This window comes from Dipodomys merriami, unplaced genomic scaffold (genome assembly GCF_024711535.1).
Source record: "Dipodomys merriami isolate MVZ:Mamm:240054 unplaced genomic scaffold, mDipMer1.0.p SCAF_290, whole genome shotgun sequence".
In the NCBI taxonomy this organism is placed as follows: domain Eukaryota; kingdom Metazoa; phylum Chordata; class Mammalia; order Rodentia; family Heteromyidae; genus Dipodomys; species Dipodomys merriami.
The window spans coordinates 722,551-744,129 of NW_027204382.1; the positions used below are offsets into that span (position 1 = coordinate 722,551).

At 40.2% G+C, this 21,579-nt stretch overlaps 1 protein-coding gene across 4 annotated transcripts in view; it reads left to right on the plus strand.

Moving 5' to 3' along the window:
- Positions 1-3,748: 3,748 nt before the first annotated feature.
- LOC138839049 (vacuolar protein sorting-associated protein 54) overlaps positions 3,749-21,579 on the plus strand; it is a 98,878-nt gene continuing 81,047 nt past the window's right edge. For all 4 annotated transcript variants that reach the window (XR_011375822.1, XM_070038699.1, XM_070038701.1 and 1 more), the window contains exon 1: positions 3,749-3,838. The gene's annotated coding sequence lies outside the window, so the exon portion shown is untranslated. The remainder of the gene's footprint in view (positions 3,839-21,579) is intronic.

Consider the following 21,579-nt stretch of genomic DNA (forward strand, 5'->3'; position numbering starts at 1 on the left):
TTAAAAGTGAGCACTAATATATCTATGCATATTTATAATTTGGTATTTTTTCAACTATTGAAATGATTCAGTGATAGAAATTGAGCTTACAAAATTGAAATTTATTTTTGTGCTAGTCCTGGGGCTTGAACTGGGACTGGACACTGTCCCTGAGTTTTTTTGCTCAAGGTAAGCACTCTACCATTTGAGTTACAACTCTACTTCTGGCATTTTGGTGGTTAATTAGAAATAGAGTCTCACAGATTATCCTGTCTGGGCTGGCTTCAAACTGCAATCCTCAGATCTCAGCCTCCTAACTAGCTCAAATGGCTGAAATTTATCTTTTTTGTTGTTGTTGGTGGTGGTGGTGGTGGGGCTTGAACTCTGGACCTGAGTGCTGTCCCTGAGCTCTTCAGCCAAGGCAATCACTCTACCACTTGAGCCACAGCGCCACTTCCAGTTTTCTGGTGGTTAACTGGCGATAAGAGTCTCACAGACTTTCCTGCCCAGGCTGGCTTTGAACTGTGATCCTCAGATCTCAGCCTCTTGCATGGCTAGGATTACAGGCATGAGTCATGGGCACCTGGGCATGAAATTTGTCTTTAAATTTACTGGAGCAATTGATATACTTTTGGGTTTTCGTTTTTGCAGATCTGATCCTCAACCGTCACTTTTGTTTAGTTTCTACATTAACAAATTGTTCAGTGGTAAGGATCCCTAAAAGAACTAAATACAAAACTAGATGTTTATATTCTTCTGAAGGTATGTTATCTACAAGTGGATAATGAGGAAGCAAACAGGTTGGTCCTGTTCTTATATCCTGGAAGAAACCAAGGTTTATCAATTAAGCCTAGTGAAAACAAAAACTTGGGATCTTTTTTTTTTTCGGGGGGGAGGGGGGGAGAACAAATTGTAGTACAAACACAATAGGTGTTAAAAAAAAAACACCAAACCAGCTAGATTAAGAAAGCTTTTGAACTACTGTTGATATCCTGATGCAAGTTTAAAAATGAAGGAAGTTGATAAATCTATTTAAATATGAACTGGTTTTAGACATGAGGTACAATTAATTTTATTTTTGACTTTAAATTTGGTTAATCCTTTCTTTCATATTTTTGTAATATAAAGTTATGTTTTAAAATTTAAAATTTTTTTGTAAAGATATTGTACAGAGGGGTTTCAATTATGAGTAAGGTTATGAGTCCATTTCCTATAGGGCATTGTTACCCCCTCCTTTGTTTTTCCCCTACCATTCCTTTCCTCCCCACCTCCTCAGCTCCTCCTTCCCTCCCCCAAAGTTGTAAAGTTCATTTTCAACATAATGTCTTGTACATCTCATTGTTACAATGGCTCATCCTTTATCCTTATTTCAGCATTTTGTTATTTCCCTTCCTTTCCCAAATTAGAAAAATGTATGTACAAGATGCAGGACACCAAAATCAAATATAGTGACAACAGCGGTTATACCAAGGGGGAAGAACATACAAAGAAACAACCAAAAAAATCACATAGTACATTTAAAGTATATTAAAAAGAACAGCAAGAAAGATAAAATCTCTTGTGTCCCTATCTTGGGGTTCATTTCTCTTAGCATCAGCTTATATGGTCATATGTACATAGCTTTTGACCTCTTCTGCTTGTCCTAGACATATACTAGCTATTGAAGATGAGGGCATATTTTAAATTTTAAAAAACTGAATCGGCAATAAGCTTATTGGATAAAATGTGACATATATACACATATCCATCATTTTAACTACTTATTTTTTCTGGGAAGAACATTCAACATCAACTTTTTCTCAATTTTGAAATATACCTTGTGTTACACACCAGTAAAATTTATTCCATTTGTCTGGAACTGTACATTTGACCATCTTCTCATAGCTCCACCTCAACCCCCAGACTGTACTGACCACTGTTCTCAGACGGAGTTATTTATTGTTTTACATTAAATTTCTTTCATATTGGGACTTTTCTCACTCCTTATTGCAAAATTGTTGAGAATTGAATTCAGAAAAAAATATAATGTAAGAATTTCCTCTTGATTATCTTTTGTCATTTCCATTCTTTTTATACTTCCCTTCTCTCAACTTTACCTTTGTGGTGAACTATTTCACCAAGTGATGTTTCCGGTTTTCAAAGTGACTTCTTTCAAACTTTTTTTTTAAACCTCTGTGTGATATTTTCACTTTTGATTTGAAACTTGCTGTCTTAGAAATGCTTGGAACTTATTTTTTAGGCAAAGAAGTAGTTAAAAATGGAGTAAGATCTTCCTAAAATACATTTAGCAAATTAATAATGACTGCTTTTTTAAAAATAGGGTCTTGTTCCCAGGTGTACTGAAGGACTTAAAAAAATTCCAAGACATCCCCTACTTGCGTGTTTTATTTTTTTTATTATTATGTGTTAAATCCTTGGAATCAGGATGTGTTGGCATATTGCTAAGAATCACAATAGGAGGTATTAATAATGTGATGATTTCCCCCCCCCCCCAAATAAAGAAAGAATATAAAATGTGTAACTGTTAGGATCAGTTCAAAACTAAGCAGCTGGGGTATTAATTAGAATAAGGAAGAAGGAAATTTAACTGGAACAAACAGGTCCCAGGTAACCAGAGAAACACAGGTACAGACCCTGGGAATACAACGAGACTAAGGTCTGACAGTTACTGAAACCTGACCATTTATATTGATTAAGGTTAGGGCCCAATGTTAAATTTCAATAATAGGCGCATATACTTGAGTTTCTCACTCTTCAAATACCAGGAATACAAGGTGATTGGCGCTGTAGGGCTGTGCGATGGGAGTCTGTGGAGGAAGGCCTGGAACTCAGGGAAGCCTTGAGAAAGGCCTTACAATTTGCAAGGTCCTTGGGGTGTGTGTATGACCTTTGGCCTTTAAGGGCATTATTTTGGGAAACAACCTTGTTTACTCTTGGGGGAGGAGTGGAAGTCTGTTTCAATAGTTACGGAGGGTGATGTGGGGTGCGGTGGGTCAAGAGGGCCCTAGAGGCCCCGCTGAGGGACCGTGTCCAGCCCGGGACAGGCGGAAGGCGGCACCCAGGTGTTCTTGAGAACCACTCCGGGTGGTGGTGGTGGGGGGTCCGCAGGACGGACGGAGGTGGGCGAGAACTCCAGTCTCCTCTTCCTAGAGGCGCAGGGGAGCTGCGCGGGGCAATCCCCGCCCCGGGGGAGCGCGGGCTGCGCCGCGGCGGGCGCGTCGGCCCGCGCCCAGGCCCCTCTTCCGGCGGCGGCGGCGGCGTCCGCGGCGGCGGCTCTCCCCGGCCCGGGCCGCGGCCCTCCCGCCCCGGCGGAGCCGCGCGGTGGATTGTGGGCTGGGGGCTGCAGCGGCCTCGCGGCAGCCTCCGGCGTGATCTCCCCGGACCCAGCCTGGCCGGGCCGGCGGGGTGAGGAGAAGCCGGGGAGCCAGGGAGCCCGAAGCGCTAAAGGCAGCGAGCGGTCGCAGCGAACAGCAGCGGCGGCGGCGGCTCCCCTGGAGGCCGGGGATGTGGGAGAGGCGGTGGCAGCAGCGGCGGAGGCGGCGCTGCGGACCCGGGGGAAACTGCTGGCTGACAGGACACCCGGGAGAGACGTGAGGGAGCCGCCGCTGCCGCCTCTCACTTCCGAGCGGAGCCGGGCTCGAGAGGGCGGCCCTCGGCTCCCGGGGCCGACCAGCCAGCCAGCCAGCCGGCGCGGGACGGAGGCGGGAAGCCGGGCTCGGGCCTGGCCGGGCTCCGGGCGGCGGCGGCCGCAGAACAGCAGCGGCGGCGGCAGCAGCAGCAGCCTCGGCGCGACCGGGAGGGCTGGAGGCGGCGGCGATGCACTAGGCCTCGCTCGGGGGCGGCTGCCCGGGACCCGCAGGTAGGTGTCTGGCCGCCCCGCGTCCCCCCGCGGGTCGCGGCTCACCCTCGCTCCGCTCAGCGGGGAGAGGACCCAGGCCCCACCCCCGCTCCTCCCCGGCCCCGAGCCTCCGACTTTCGGTCACTTGGGCACCGGCGTCGAAGCTCGCCTTCTACCTGCCACCTCCTCGTCTTCCTGGTCGCTCGTCCTCTTGGGTCCGGGCCGGCGGCGGTGCTCCCTAGCCGGGTCTGCGGTCGCAGACGCAGCACCGGTCCCTCTCACGTCTCCGGATCCTGGCCTTGGAACTTCCATCACCTCTGTTTGACTGACATTCCCCACCCCCCACCCCCCAAACTTTACCTCTTTTCCCCCCTACCGGGCCCGTAAGTCCCATTTGGAGCTCACCAGAATCATCATTATCACCATAATAATAAATTTTGCCCGCACTGGAGATGATTAATCCAAAGAATAAGTTTTCAGTTTGCACTAGTTTGTTTCATAATGAATTTTCTTTAGTTGTGCTTGCTGTCTTCTATCTCTGCAGAGATAATAAAGGCCCTCCCTGCCTTCCTGTCGTTGTTTGGGAACTCTCTCTCTCTCTCTCTCTCTCTCTCTCTCTCTCTCTCTCTCTCTCTCTCTTTTCCTATTTTGATTAGCCACTTGATCTGTCCTTGTGTTGCTTGTTCGGGATGATATTTTTAGAATTTTGGCCGACCAGAATTGCAAAAAACATTTTAAAAATTCCTTTTAATCTTTTTTTTTTGGGGGGGGGGTTTGGCTAGAAGCTCCTCTTTCGAAGAATTAAATTGTTTGGAGTGTATTCGTTTCTAATTGGATGTTTCTGATTTGCCAAACCCCAGGCAGTCTTACCACTCTGTGTTTATTGAGCAAGTGATGTGAAACATTATTTGTAGTATGCAGACAAGTATGGTAACGTAAGGTGAAGATTTTGATGGAAATGGCTTTGTAGAAATATGAGGCACTGCTCTTTGGAAAGATACTTTGAGAGCCTAACTGATTCTAAGCAGTTAAGGGGTAACAGATGGGATGATGGGATTTGACTGAATTTGTTTTAGAGTATTATTTCCTAGAAATGAGTATTGATGATTAATAGTGATCATCATTATAATTGGTTGGGTAAAAATGACCAACCTGTGTAATTGATAAATGACCAACATGTGGTTTCAAAGTTGTAGTGTTTGCAGTTTTATTGTGATTTGGCTGTGCTTAGTTCTGGTAGCTTTATTATTATTATTATTTCATTAGGGAAAAGTAAATTTTATTTATTATTTTAAAATAACTATTGAGATTAACTGATTACATAAATTTTATCAATTTCACAGTATTGTAGGATAGTGATCACAAACACATTTTTTTTTGTCGGTTGTGGGGCGTGAACTCTGGGCCTGGACGCTGTCCCCCAGCTCTTCATCTATAGACCACTTGAGCCTCAGCCCCACTTCTGGCCTTTTCTGCTTATGTGGTGCTGAGGAATGGAACCGAGGGCCTCATGCATGCAAGGCAAGCACTCTACCACTGAGCCACCTTCCCAGTGCCTACAAACACATTTTAATCTTCACAAGGCAAATTGTCATTGTCATTGTCTATAAAGTTTGTGAATTCTACAAGCTTTGACAGTACTATTTCTTCTGCATAGCTTTAGAATTATTACACCAGTCTTCACTGTAAAACTAAAGACTGCTCATGTTGCTGATACTCACATATTTTATTCTTGTGGAGGTAATATTATTGCAGTGTTTGGCTTTCTGAAATGTTTTCCATTGGTTTCAAAAGTAGGACTGGTAAAAATTATCCAGTTTGCTAGGAAAAGATGATCAATTTGCATATGTTTACATTTTCAGAAACACTTAAAGTTTATTTCAGAATAAGATAAGCTTTTCTGTCAGAGTTAATCAACTTATATAACCCATGAAATGGCAAACTGCAGAATTTTTTTTCTTTTTTCTTTTTGTATTTTTTTTTACCACGCTGCAAATGGAACCTAGGCCTCAAGCATTCTGGGCAGGGGTCATTGGTGCATCTCCAGACTGACATTTACTAAGTTTTGTGATCATGGAATTCTGATTTTAGAACATTTTCATCACTCCCTTTCCCAGAAAGCCCCCTTGTACTCTTTAGTACTTACATTTTCCCCACCATACTTATCTCTAGTCAACCACTTTTCTTTTTTTTTTTTTTTTGGGTCCTGTCGTGGGGCCTGGACTCTGGGCCTGGGCACTGTCTCTTAGCTCTTCAGCTCAAGGCTAGTGTTCTATCACTTGAACCACAGCGCCACTTCCGGCTTTTTTTTTCTGCTTACGTGGTGCTAAGGAATAGAACCCAGGGCCTCAAGCATGCCAGGCAAGCGCTCTACCACTGAGCCACCTTCCCAGCCCCTCAACCACTTTTCTATCTCGACTTTTACCTAGTGTGGGGCATTGTTTTTGTTTTGTTTTGTTTTGTTTTTATCGGACATGGGGCTTGAACTCTGGGTCTGGGTGCTGCCCTTGAGCTCTTGAGCTTAAGGCGAGCACTCTACCACTTGAACCACAGCGCCACTTCAGGTTTAATTGGTGGTTAATTGGAGATGAGTCTCATGACTTTCCTGCTTAGGCTGGCTTTGAACCATGATCCTCAGATCTCAGCCTCCTGAGTTGCTAGGATTACAGGTATGAGCTACAGGTGCATGGCTAGTGTGGGCCTTTTATATAAATGACACAGACTCATCACTTTTTGAAGTTATTTATTTATTTTTGTCGGTTATGAGACTTGAACTCTGGGCCTGGGCACTGTCCCTTAGCTCTTCAGCTCAAGGTTAGAGCTCTACCACTTGAGCCACAGCACCACTTCTGGTTTTCTCAGTGGTTTATTGGAGATAAGAGTCTAAGGGACTTTCCTGCCCTTGGCTATATTTGAACTGCCATCCTCAGATCTCAGCCTCCTGAGTAGCTAGGATTACAGGTGTGAGCCACTGGTGCCCGGCTTGAAGTTATTTATTTTTATGCCAGTGTTGTGGCATGAACTCAGGGCCTTGTACTTTTGCTTAGCTTTTTTTTTTTTTTTTTCTTTCTCTAGGTTGATCTCTATTAATTGAATCTCATCTCCACTTCCAGCTTTTTTTAAAAACCTGGTTAATTTTGGAGTCTTGAACTTTTATGCCTTGGCTGGCTTCAAGCTAATTCTCAGATCTTTGCCTCCTGAGAAGCTTAAAAGTTATTTTTAAAAATTGATTTGTTTGTTTAAAAGTTGGTCAGGCAATAAGCAACTGATCACTGATATTAAAAGGGATGTTGTGAATAATACACTATTTAGGTGTGTCAAGATGAAGTTTTTTGTCTTTTTTGTCAGTGGTGGGGCTTGAACTCAGGGCCTGGGTGCTGAAATCCCAGCTCTTTTGCTCAAGTCCAGTGCTCTACACTTTTAGATCCAACTCCACTTCTGTTTTTTTTTCATAGCTTATTCAAGGTAAGAGTCTCACAAGGCCTTTCTGCCCTGGCTGGCTTTGAACTGTGATTCTCAAATCTCAGGCTTCTGAGTAGCTAGGATTATAGGTATGAGCCACCAGCGCCTGGCAACATAGTTTTAAGAAGAAAAGAACTGGCATGAATTGCTTCAATGATCTCAAGAGGAAGTTTGACTGACCCCTAGGGGTCAGTAAGGATTGGAGAAGTATTTTTGCCTTCGCGTACTAGAATATCAGGTTAGAAAAGACCTTTGAAGGTCTTATTTCCTCACAAATAGCAGGAGGCAGATGAGGAAATCTGAGGGATGGAAGCTTGAATCTCCGGATTACTTGGCTCAAAAGCCACAATGTGAACATATGTGGGTGGAGAATGTTGAGCCTGAGGGCTTCATAAGGCCTTCATAATCACTTAGTGCAGGACAAGACACCTGTATACTTCTTGTTAGCTATCTGTATTTGTCTGCTTGTATTGATAATTTTATATGGCCTTTTATAAATTCCAGCTGACTCTTGACAGAAAAAAGTTTCCCTATAGATGTTAGAATTGCTTAGACTGTAATGTATTTGGGTATTTGACACTTTACTATCAGAGTTGGGAAAGAGTTGGGTAGTCCTCCAATTTGGGGGATAAATGGCTGACCTGTGGTATTTGTGCAGATTAAATCATGTCAGAAAATCTTGTAAAAATACTTTAAAGATTGTAAATTTTTACTTATTTTCTTGTGCAATAAACTTATTTTTAAAAAGATAAACTTCAAAATTAAAAAATATATAATTAAGGCCAGGTGCTAGTGGCTCACACCTGTAATCCTAGCTACTCAGGAGGCTGAGATCTGAGGATTGTGGTTCAAAGCCAGCCTGGGCAGGAAAGTCTCTGAGATGCCTATCTCCAATTAACTACCAGAAAACTGGAAGTAGCAGTATGGAACAAAGTGGTAGACTAGCCTTGAGCAAAAGAGCTCAGGCACAGTGCCCAGGACCTGAGTTCAAGCCCCATGACTGAACACCTTCTCCCCCCTCCCCCCTTCCTTTTAAAAATATTCAGTGCAGTTAACATCTAAAAAGGATATTTTTTGTTTTCCGAGGGATCTTTGACAGGGTCTGGAGACTTTTTTTTTTAACTTTTTTATTTATTTTTTGCCAGTCCTGGGGCTTGAACTCAGAGCCTGGGCACTGTCCCTGAGCTTCTTTGGCTCAAGGCTAGCATTCTACTACTTGAGCCACAGTGCCACTTCTGGCTCTTTGTTTATGTGGTACTGAGGAATCAAACCCAAGCACTCTACCACTAGGCCACATTCCCAGCCCTCTGGAGACTTTTGATGGTCACAACTGAAGGTATGTGAGAGAAGGTGGAAGGGCAGAGTGATGTTATTGATATCAGGCAATTTTGCTACATATTGTACAACACATAGGACATACTCCAAAGCACAAGGAAGAAGTATGTGACTCAAATGTCAGTATTACTGTTCTGGGTAGGTTTGACTGATTCTGTTAAGGGCCTGACCTAGTGCTGCCCCTGCCTTGTCCTAGGGCTTGAACTCAGGGCCCCTCTCTGTTTCGTAGCTTACAACTGATGTTCTACCACTTGAACCTTGCCCCAAGTCCAGCTTTTTGCTAGCTAATGATAGTTTGATGAGCTTTTGTATTAGAGCTTGCTTTGAACTTCAGTCCCCTTAAGTCTTAGTCTCTAAAATTACATGTATGAGCCATTGGCACTAAGCTGAGCTACTGTTCTTGACTCCCATCTGGTGGGAAAATATTCTCCTGTGGGCATACTTTGAGTAGAGAAAAGCTTTAAATTATTCAGCAACTCTATTCAGGGGAAGGCAGTTGAGGAAAAAGAACTCTGACAAAGTAGATTTCTTTAGTCTGTTTAATTGCCTTCACATCTGAAGAAAAAAAGTAACTTTTTTTCCTTAAAATTGCAGCCTTATAGTACTACAATTTTGTTAATACTAAGTTTTGCATTATTAGTTATTACTGTGTAAGTCTATAAAATTGGAAATAAACATATGATAGTACTTTCTTTAGCAAGAACTCTTTTGTGTGTGTGTGTGTGTTGGTCATAGGCCTTGAACTCTGGGCCTGAGCACTGTTCTTCAGCTCAAGGCCAGCACTCTACCACTTGAGCCATAGCATCACTTCCGGTTTTTTGGTGGTTTATTAGAGGTAAGAGTTTCACCACCTTTCCTGTCTGGGCTGGCTTTGAAACACGATCCACAGATCTCAGCCTCCTGAATAACTAGGATTACAGACCTGAGCCACTGGCACCTGGCTAGCCAGAACTTTGTTGTTGTTTTTCCTGGCAGCTTCAACAACTAAGAAAGAAGATACTTGTTTTAGTTAATATATAATGTGTATGTATGCACATGTATATACTGTGAATGCCCCCCAAAATTCAAAGTTTATATGCAAATTTCATCTTTTTCCCTCCACTTGTTTCTTTGTCTTTTTTTTAGTACTGGAGTTTGGATTTAGGGCCTCATGCTTGCTAAGCAGGTAATCTACCGACCACTTGAGCCATGCTCCAGCCTTTAATGTAACTAGTATGTTTTACATTTTTGGTTGTTGTTACATACATTTAAAAAATTATTGAGATTAAGTGATTATATAAACTTCATGATATTGTGAGATAGTGATACTTAGCTAAAGTCACAAACACATTTTAGACTTCACAAGGTGAGTTGTCATTAACATGGTCTATAAAGCTTGTGAACTCTACAAACTTTGACAGTACAACTATTTCTTCCAAATAGGGTGATCCGTACATTTCTTTCCTTTTACTTAGTGTAAGCTGTTCTCTCTTTCTCTCTCATTCCCTCCCTCCCATTGCTGCCCTTGAGTTGCTTAGTTCAGTTTCATCAATGTCCAGTGCAGCTGATGGACCCATCTGTTCTATTTTTTCACCTTTTCCCTTCTGATTCTGTGCCCTCCTCCTGGCTTCCTTCATATGTGTTCATGATACCTTATGTGGGGTCAGGAACATAGAGTCATCTAAAAACAAGATGACAAATTCAGAAGAGGTCCTTTGTTTCTTGAGTCTCTTGTTTATTTTGTTATATCTTGTTGCATTTTGAATTTAATATCTGCATATTAGGGAGATCATGTGCCATTTGTCTCTCTGGTCTTGGCTTATTTGGCTAAACATGATTTATTCTAGTTCCATCCATTTCCCTGCAAATGCCATTGTTTTGTTCTTTCTAATGGCTGCATAATATTCCATTGTATAAAGGTACCACAACTTACTGATCAATTCATCTGTGGTGGGGCATCTGGGTTGTTTCCATATCTTAGCTATGGTCAACAGTGCAGCAATGAACATGTTGGTGCCTGCGTCCTTGTATCTTGGTTTCTTTTGCTCAGGATAGATGCCTAGGAGTGGTATGGCTGGGTCGTACAGAAGTTCTATGTTTAGTTTTTTGAGGAACCTCCAGACTGTTTTCCGGAGTGGTTGTATTAGTTTAAATTCCGACCAGCAGTGCAGTAGGGTTCCTCTTTCTCTACATCCCTGCCAGTATTTGTCCTTGTTTGAATTTAGGATAGAGGCCATTCTGACTGGGGTAAGGTGGTATCTCACAGTTGTTTTTTTTATTTGCATTTCCTTTATGACTAGGGATGATAAACTTCCTCATGTGTTTCTTTGCCATTTTCATCTCTTCTGAGAACTCTCTCTTTAGCTCTCTTGCCCATTTAATGATTGGTTTGTTAGATTTGGGAGGGATTAGTTTCTTGAGTTCCCTGTATATAATGGATATTAGGCTTTTGTCTGATATATTTCCCAATTGAGAGCTATAGTTTGGTACCTATGTCTTTAGCTGTGCAGAAACTTTTTATTTTAAGGTAGTCCCATTTGTCGAGTCTCTCCAATTTGTTGTGACCCTGGAACTCTGTTCAGGAAGTTCTTGCCTGTGCCTATAAGATCAAGTGTCTCTCCTACTCTGTCCTGCAGTAGTTTCAAGAGTTTCAGGTTTGATGTTAAGGTCTTTAATTCTTTTGAGTTGATGTTAGTGCTTGGTGATAGGCTGTTTTCTGCATGTGGTTGCCCAGTTTTCCCAGCACTAATAGTTGAAGAGGTTGTGTTTCTTCCACTGTATGTCTTTGGCTCCTTCGTTGAATATCAGCTGACTGTAAGTATCTGGTTTTATTTCTGCATCTTCTAATCTATTCCATTGGCCTTTGGCTCTTTTTTTTTTTCTTGCCAATACGAAGCTATTTTTATAGAGCCATAATCATGGCTCTATAGTAAAGCTTGAAATCTGGTATTGTGGTACCTCCTGCATTGCTGCTTTTGCCTAGAATTGAGTTGGCGAGGTCTTTTGCTGTTCCATATATTGCATACATTTTTGAAATAGAAATAAACACGAAAGCTGGGTGCCAGCGGCTCACGCCTGTAATCCTAGCTACTCAGGAGGCTGAGATCCCTGGGCAGGAACATCTGAAACTCTTAGCTCCAATAAACCACTCAGAAAACCTGAAGTGGTGCTCTGGCTCTAGTGGTAGTACACTAGCCTTGAGCTGAAGAGCTCAGGGACAGCGTCCAGGCCCAGAATTCAAGACCCACGACTGACCAAAAAAGAAAAAAAAAAGGGGGGGGGGCAGGAAGTGGAGCTATGGCTTGAGTGATAGTGTTATCCTTGAGCAAAAGAAGCCCAGGGACAGTGCCTGGGCCCTGAGTTCAAGCCCCAGGACCTGCGAAAACAAAACAAACAAAGATAAAAATCAAAATGAAATAAACAGATTTGTTGTAGCTGTCACTATGTTTTTTTTTCTTGGCAGCTTCAACTGCCAAGAAAGACCATGGTTTTAATTAGTTAATACACAATATATATGTATGCACATATGTATATTGTGAATTCTCAAAACATTTCAAAGTTTATACACAGATTTCAACCCCCTTCCTTTTGTCTCTTTATCTTTTTTTCCCCCAGTACTGAGGTTTGAACTTAAGGCCTTATGCTTACAAGGCAGACAATCTACCCACCACTTGAGCCCTGCCCCAGCTCTTGATGTTTTTAATATGTTTGGTATTGAAAGATGATCAGCAATTAGGATCAATGTTACTATTTATAGTCTTAGAGAAATTATTCAGTCTTTCTGAATCTGTTTTCTCTATAAAATAACGATAGCAATACTTCTTGTTATTATAAGTTTATTGTAAGGTTAAATGAGTTTTTGTCTATTACAGTTCTATATCACTGTAACATTATGAAAGCATTAGTTGCTTGTTTCAAAACAATCAAATGTGAAAAGGACTTGAAAGTTGCAAAGGCATTAATATGGAAATACCAAGGTGGAGAATAATGACTGATGATAGCTTCTAGCAAGAAGAGAAATACAAAGTCTATCCCTGACTTACTCTCACACACACAAACTAGAACAAGCTAGTATAGCACCATAATCTCAAGATCCTTGATATAAGGCAGTGTGACTTCTTTTAGTACACCTGAGGTTATAAGTATTCTAACACAATATAATTGATTTTTATAATGGTGAAATCAAGTTATCAGGAAAGATTAGCTTGTTTTTAAAATAAGCTTTTTAAAGAAAACATGAAAATATGTAATTTATATCAGTTATTGTTGGAGGTGATTAACACAAAAAATTTTAGACTTCATAAGTGAGATATAATTATGTGGATTAATTTCCTTGCTGTGAATAATTTATTTTGTTTTTCATTTAATATGCCTGACTTTCTTTGTATTTGAAGGAGTTTTCTACCAGTGATAATTATTCTTCCATTGGGAAATTTAACTGAAGAAAGTTTGTGTGTGTGTGTGTGTGTGTGTGTGTGTGTGTGTGTGTGTGTGTGTGTGTGTGTGTGTGTGTGTGTGTGTCTGTGTCTGTGTCTGTGTCTGTGTCTGTGTCTGTGTCTCTGTGTGTCTATGTCTATGTGTGTCTGTTGGTTTGGTTTTGGCAATCAAACATAGAGCCCTTCTCTTGCTAGGCAATTGCTGTATCACTGAGCTACATCCTTAGCCCAAGAAATAGGAGTTTAAACCTCTTATGTGTAAAACTCTCAGGTTTTTCTTTTTCTTTTTTTTTTCAACATCTTTTTTGTTGTTGTTGCTGTTGTCAGTTGTGGGCCTGAACTCTGGGCCTGGGCGCTGTCCTTCAGCTCAAGGCTAGTGCTCTACCACTTGAGCCACAGGGCTACTTCCAGATTTTCTGCTTATGTGGTGTTGAGGAATTGAACCCAGGACTTCATGCATGAGAGGCAAGGCACTCTACCACTGAGCCACCTTCCCAGCCCCAACATCTTTTTGTGTAAAAATGTTGTGCTATAACTCAGAGTTTAGTTGATTCAAATATATAAGCTGAATGGGAGAAAAATGTAATTTCAGTTAGCAAAACTGGCCAACTTTCCTTAACAATTATAGAAGAATAAAGATGAAGGTAAACAGAGTTCCAGCTATTCTGACTTTTCAGGGGATAGTTGAAAGGTAGAGAGCTGGGGACATAGGAGCAAGTTGTAGTGTTGTATTCTTTTTTAAATTTAATTTTAAAATTATTATAAAGGTAAAATACAGAGGGGTTAGAGTTTCTTGTCAAGTAATGATTACATTTCTGTTTGGACAATGTCACCTCTTCCTTCTTTCTCTCCCAGGGTATTATTAATATACTAGACTTTAAAATTGCATTTTAGAAAATGGAAAGGTATTTTCTTAGCAAAAACTGGATTTGAAGAATCATATTCAAATATTTGTCTTTTTATCTAAGAGGAAGTTGGAGTAGGCATTTATATATGAATGATGCATACTTTATGGTTTTCTTCTATAGTGCAAATAAAGTAGAATTTTGAAAATTATAATATGTCAAGAAAGATCCCCTCATCTTTTTTTTTGACCAGTACAGAGCTTGAACTCTCCATTGCTGCTATTCCATTTCAACCATGCCTTGCTGGCTAATTTGAGAATGGAGTCTTGCAGACTTTGCTGCCCTGTTGGCTTTGGACTCTGATCCTCAGACTTCAACTTTCTGAGTAGCTAAGATTACATATGTGAGCCACTAGCACCTGGCTCACACTAGTCATTAATTTTAAGACTGTGTGCAATTTTGTTAAATTGATGGGCAGATTGCGGTCAGATTTTGAGGTTTTTAGACTTGATGAGAGTTAATCAGTTACAAATCTACAAAAGAGATTCTGACATTGAATGAGACTCTTGTTATAGTCTCATTGTTAGGGGCATGGGGTATTCTCATGATAGTTGTATTCTTCAAATAAAGTCAGACCTATAGTGTTGGCAATTGGGGATCAAAAACAAGGAAAGAATTTGTGATGTCTTTGGTGGTAGGATATATAGAACAGTCCTTTTTCCTATAGAAATTGAAGAATGTGGAGATGAGGGAGTCAAATTGGTTCTAGAGTTACTAGTTTGGGAACTACATAGATGGTATTGCCATTAATTAAGCTTAGAGAAGGAATAAATTTTTGGCAGGTGGAGGAGGTAGGTAAATATGACAGGTAGTGAGTTTTACATTTTGAGGATATTGAATTTTAGGTATCTGTGAAATGTGTAGGTAAAGGTAGTTATAAATTTGAAGATATTACAACAAGAAAGATGTTGAATCACTTTATTATTATTATTATTATTATTATTATTATTATTATTATTGGTGCTAGCCCTAGGGCAGAGCTTAATCTTTTTTTCTCAGAGCTGGTACTCTAACAGTTGAGCCACTTTTCCACTTCAGGCTTTTTCATGATTAGTTGGAGATAAAAGTCTTTTGGGTTTGTCTACCTTGGTTTCAAATCCTGAGCATCAGATCTAAGCCTCCTGAATAACTAGGGTTACTGGTATGAGCCACTGGTACCCATTATCTTAGTGCTTTTTATTGTTTATTATTTTTTGGTGCTGGGCCTGGGGCTTGGACTCAGACTGGGCACCATCCCTGAAATTTTTTGCTTCAAGCTAGCACTCTTATTACTTGAGCTGCATTTCTAGTTAATGGCTTTTTGGTTAACTGGAGGTAAGAGTCTCAGGACTTTCCTGCCTAGGCTGATTTTGAACTTTAGTCCTCAGATTTGAGCCTCTTGAGTAGCTATAATTACAGTCATAAGCCACTGGTGCCTCTGGCTCTAACATCTTTTTTTTTTTTGTTTTCTTTTTTCTTTTGGCAGTACTGGGGTTGGATACTCACTAGGATGACCCTACTGCTGAGCCATGTCTCTGGACCCATAACAACCATTTAATAGTTTTGTTGTTGATTAATGAATTATCATTACCTTGGAGGATTATTGGAGATGATTTTCTAACCTTTTTTTTAACCTTCTGCATTTATTGCCTTTGTTAGCTTTCTAGGGTGGTCAGGTCAGGTTAGCCCCTATTCAGTTTTTAACCATTTTAATTCCTTATGATTCTATTTTCTCCTGTCCTTTTTAGTGTTTTGGATTGAATATGGACTATTGGACTTAGAAATGAGGTCATTCTCAAACTTTTCTGAGCAGGTGAATGGTAAAAATGGAAACCCCTGGAAAAGAGCAGACAATTGCATTCTATCACATTCTAATTGTGAGCTATTTATTATGATAATTATGTACATTTAGCTATGGAAGAAAAAGTCCTATCAAAGGACTTTTTTTAAAGTTATTTTTGACAATTGGATCAAATGAGGTAAACTGGAGAAGACAAGGAGAGTAATATAATTGTTAAGAATACTGTAAGGAATGAGAAAGAAGTATTTCAAGATGAAAGGATTGCTGAGCAATATTAGGGGCTTATTTGAGATTGGCGCTCATAAATTTGTAATCTGCATATTTTACAGGTTTCTCTGGCAGTGTCTTAGAGCCAGGAATAAAGCAAAGACTGATTCTATTAAAAATGGGTGGAGGTGACTGTCAGGCCGCTGAAGGGCAGAGGCAGCTGAGAAAAGCCACTTCCTTATATACCACCTGTCCTAATCATTCTTGGGGGCGCTCAAACTTGCAAAACAAGTTACATGCTGAAAGTTCCTGCTGACCATGGCCATATAAACCCTGCTACAACCAGACTCTGGGCAACCTCTCTGATCCTGACCCGGGAGTTTGTCCAGGAGCCTACCCCAGTAAACTTTTTTAAAAATTCACCTTTACCTCCTCCTGCGTGTTCTTTCCTCATCGAAAACCTTACAGTGATAACTGAAGATGTAAAAGGGAAACTATTTGAAGGAGTTGACCACAGGATTGAAGTTAAGTTAGAGAAGTTAATAAAGCAGAACTGGGGTAAGACCCATACAGGATGGTAATAAGTAATACCAAGTAGTAATTAATGAATTAAAACATTAACTTATTATTGGTTTGAAGGTAGAACAATAATGTGTCTTAAACTTATTTCCCCTTTTCCTTTAACATTTAATATTTTTGATCTTGAATAATTTACTATATAATGAAGATCCTTCTTTCCTCCCTTTCCCCCTCTCTTTTTCTTTCTCTTCTCTCTTTCATTTTCTTTTTCTTTCTACTAAATTTAAATCCAAAACTATATTTTAAAGGTACCCTTTTCAGCTCCAGTGTAAAAATATTCCCACTTTATATTTTCAAACTACAGATAATGGTATTAGAATCTTTTTTTGGAATAAGTTATTTCACTTATTTGGAATTCAGAACACTTTTTCCTGTTGAAAATGCTAAGATAATGGACTGTTTATGATCCCACATTGTGGCTGAATGATTATTGTTTTGCTGAGAAAAATGTAATATAATGGTTTTCCTTAAGGAATAGTTTTCTAGTTTTAATCTTGTAAGCTTCCTCTCACAGATGCTAACTATTAATGCCATTTAATAGAAAATAGACATAGCCAGGTGTGGTAGCACATGCCTGTAATTCTGGGACTTGGAGGACTGAGGCAGGAGTATCTCACATTTTCAGCCAGCTTGGGCTACATAGATCCTATCTTACAAAACCCAAAAGGCCAGGTGCCAGTGGCTTATGCCTGTAATCCTGGTACTCAGGAGGATACGATCTCAGGCAAAGCCAGTGCAGGCAGGAAAAGTCCAGTTAATCAGCAAAAAGCCAGAAGTGGAGCTGTGGCTCAAGTGGTAGTGTGAGCCTTGAGCAAAAAACTGCAGGGGACTGCATCCAGGTCCTGAGTTCAGGCCCAGTAAATTGTTTTGAAGACCAGCAAAATAATCTGAAAGCAAATGATCATAGGCTGCACAGTGTTTAGTTAAATATGAGTGATGATTAATTTTTCTTGTCTGTATTATTTTCTTTCTCTCTGATCCTTTTGTTCATTAATAATACATATCACTGTTCTATTGAACTAGTGGATTCAAGCAATCTGGTTTTGCCTGTTTCAGCTTCTTCCTTATTGTTACAAAAGGGGCATTAAGCTCAGATATAGAATGTGAGGCAACTGATTCTTTAGATCCCTTTTTTCAGTTATTGCATAAGTTCTCTCTCTGTCCAAAATGAAGCATAAGCTTAAGTGGTCTCATACTCTCTGGGTTTCAAAAACTTTCTCTGCTTCCCCTTAGCCTGAGTATCAGTTTTCAATACTATACCACAGGCATGAAAATGAGAACCACTGTTGTCATGTTTTGACAACTTTTCTAATAGTAAATTAAATCTGCCCACACTGGCTTCCTGATGCTTTTTTTTTTTTTTTTGGTTGGTTGTGGGGCTTGAACTCTGGGCCTGGGCGCTGTTCCTCAGCTCTTCAGCTCAAGGCAAGTGCTCTACCACTTGAGCTACAGCACCACTTCCGGTTTTCTGGTGGTTTATTGGAGATAGGAGTCTCATGGTCTCTCCTGCCCGGGCTGGCTTTGAACCGGGATCCTCAGATCTCAGCCTCCTGAGTAGCTAGGATTACAGGCGTGAGCCACCAGCGCCCGGCAGGGCTTGCTAATTCTTGTCTTTTCCTTCCTTCCCCCCATCTCTATCGGAATACTATTACCTAGCAAATAAAAGGGCACTAAAAGAGGGAATCAGGATCCTAAAGTTTAAATTGATTGAAACATTTTGTATGGTGCAGTCTGAATCTTACTGCTTACAGATTGTGTTTTTTTTTGGTACTGTCCCTAAACTTTTTCATTCAAGGGTAGGACCCTACTGTTTGAGCCACAGTTCTACTTTTGGCTTTCTGCTGGTTAATTGGAGATAAGCGTCTCATGGACTGGTTTAGAACCATAATCCTTGGATCACAGCCTTTTCAGTAGCTAGTACTGATTATTTAAAAAATAAGATAGTTATGCCTGGGTGCCGGTTCATACTTGTAATCCTAGCTACGTAGGAGGCTGAGATCTGAGGATCATGGTTCAAAGCCAGCCTGGGCAGCAAAATCAGTGAGACTCTTATCTCCAGTAAACCATTAGAAAACCGGAAATGGTGCTGTCACTCAAGCAGTAGAGTGCTTGCCCTGAGCTGAAGAGTACAGGGACAGTGCCCAAACCCTGAGTTCAAGCCCCACAACTGACAGGAAAAAAAAAAGATAGTTATAATAATTGTAATAGTTAAAATTATTTATTATCTACATAGGCCAAATATTGTGCCATGAGCTTACATAACTTACCTTACACCATTCCTATGGGTAAATACTATTGTCATTCCATTTTACAAATGAGGACACTGAGACATTAAGGTAAGAGGTCATACAGCCAGTAAAAGAGAAGTAACTCCTTGTATTGCCAGTATTCCTTAGCAGTATATTATATTTAGAGAATGCTAGAGATCTAAAATCAAATTTCAGAAAGTCAGGTAATGTTACACAAATAAAATAGTATTTTGGATTTAGGTTTTTGTATTTTGAATGTATGTAAACCTATGAGACACATTTTAGTGGCTTGTGTATCCTTACCTCCCTTTACACTTTTTTTATATCAAAAGATTTTACTACATGTTCTATTTATAATGCCCTGGTTGAGTCTTGAAACACTAGCTGAATCGTCTTTTTTCTTATTAGACATGGTCTTGCTGAAAAACCTAAGTTAGCCTCAAACTTGTGATCCTCCAGTCTCAACCTTCTGACTATTGGAATTAGAGATGTGTATCACAACACTTGGCTTCGAACATTTGTTTTTCGTTTCCCCACCTTCTATTCCAAACTAGTCTCTGTAATCTGGTTTGGAAGCCCCACTATTGGAGTTGACATTGTTTTCTGATCTAATTGTTAACTTCCTAATTGTGAAACATGAAGATGTTTTCTTTTATTCTTTATTTATTTGTATATTCTGGGCTAATATTTCTCTCACTTTTTCTCATACCTTTTATCAACAATTTTTTAAGGTACTTGGGATAGAATTTAACTCTTTGCACTAATCATGTTCTCTACCATTGAACTATACCACTAATCCCACAAACTTTTATTTCTTTCATTTTTTTTCCTTCAGAGTATTTTTGTTTTGTTTCATTTAATTTTGTTTGTGGTGGTCCTGGGGTTTGAACTCAGGGCCTAGGTCCTGTCCTTGATGACTTTCTTTTGCTCAAGGCTTATATTCTCCCACTTAAGCAACAGCTCTACTTCTGGCTTTTTTCTTAGTTTATTAGTGATAAGAATTTCATGAACTTTCTTGTTCAGGCTGGCTTCAAATCTTGATCCTCAGATCTCAGCCTCCTGAGTAGTTAGGATTTCAGGTGTGAGCCACTGGTGCCCAGCTATTAAGTTCTGTACTTGGCTCTTTTCTCCTGCTAGTGGGTTCCCAGAGTGACTTACGTAACACCATAGTCTTGTGGATAACATCTACAGGTCTTTGAATAAGTAAGGTACCACCTTGTTTTAGAAATATTCCTTACAGAACTTAGCCTTGACTAATATTTGGATTAGTACTGATACCTCCACTCAGTCCTTACGTCTGTGTCAGATGATTGCATTTTGTCCCAGGCTTTTAAGTGCCCTGAGACTCTGTGCTCAAGGCTAGAGCTCTACCATTTGAGTCACAGCACCACTTACAGCTTTTTCTATTTATGTGGTACTGAGGAACCCAGGCTTCATGCATGCTAGGCAAGAACTCTACCACTAAACCACATTCCTAGCCCACAATGAAACTTTTGTTATACTAATTAAAAAATGATATTCATGTTCAAATAACAAAATTGTAAGACATTTTTGTTTGCCTATACCTTTTTGAACATGAATATCATTGGTTGATCAGAAATCAGGTTGACTCCAATGTTAGGCAGTTGTGAATAGTGCAGCTGTAAACATGGGTTTGTAGATATCTCTGTTATATGCTAACATATGATATAATATGATACAAGCCAGGAAAGCAGGATCATATGGTAGTTCTGTTTTTTTTTTTTTTTTTTTAAATAGGAATCACCATACTGATTTCCATAGTGAGCACACTAGTTTACATCTCCACCAGTGTATATGTATAGTGTTCCTGCCCTTGGTCTCCCTCATCCCAACATCTTCACCAGCATTTGTTGTTCTGACTGGGATGAGAAGGACTATCAGTGCAGTTTCAGTTTTCATTTGGCTAAAGATGTTGAGCATTTCTTCACGTATTTATTGGCCATTTGTACTTCTTTTGAGATATGTCCATTAAACTTGCCAATTTATTAATTGGATTGTTCTTTTTAGTGATTTTTTTTGGAGTTGCTTATATATAATGTAAGTGTTTTATTCTGTAAGTAATGACAAAAGTTCTCTCCCTTTCTGTAGGTTATCTTTAGGTTCTGATAATTGTTTTCTTTGCCATGCATACTTTTTAATTTGATGCAATCCCATTGGTAAATTCTTATTTTCTGAGCAATTAAGAGACCTATTCAGGGAGATAGTTATGTATGCCTATATTTTCAAGAGTTTTTTTTTTTTTTTTCCTGTTATGGGGCTTGAACTCTGGGCCTGGGTGCTGTCCCTCCGCTCTTCACCTCAAGGCAAGCGCTCTTCCACTTGAGCCACAGCGCCACTTCTGGTTTTCTGGTGGTTAATTGGAGATAAGGGTCATGAACTTTCCTGCCTGGGCTGGCTTTGAACCATGATCCTCAGATCTCAGCCTCTTGGGTAGCTAGGATTACAGGCATGAGTCACCAGTGCCCAGCTCAAGGGTTTTTCCATTAGAATTGTCAAAGTTTTAAGTCTTATATTTAGATCTTTGGTTCATTTTGAATTAATTTTTCTCTAGGGTAAGAGAGAGGGGTCTGCCTTGTCTTCTGCATGTAAGTGTTCAGTTTTCCAAAATACCATTTGTTGCACAGGCTGTCTTTATATTTTTTTTTCTTTACTGTCTTTCTTGAAAAATCAGATGACTCTTTTGGATTTTCTATTCTAGTCTTTTGGTGTATGTCTGTTTTTGTACCAGTACCATGCTATTTTTGTTATTACATCTCTGTAGAATAATTTGAATCAGGTATTGTCATATCTCCATCATTGCTCTTTTTGC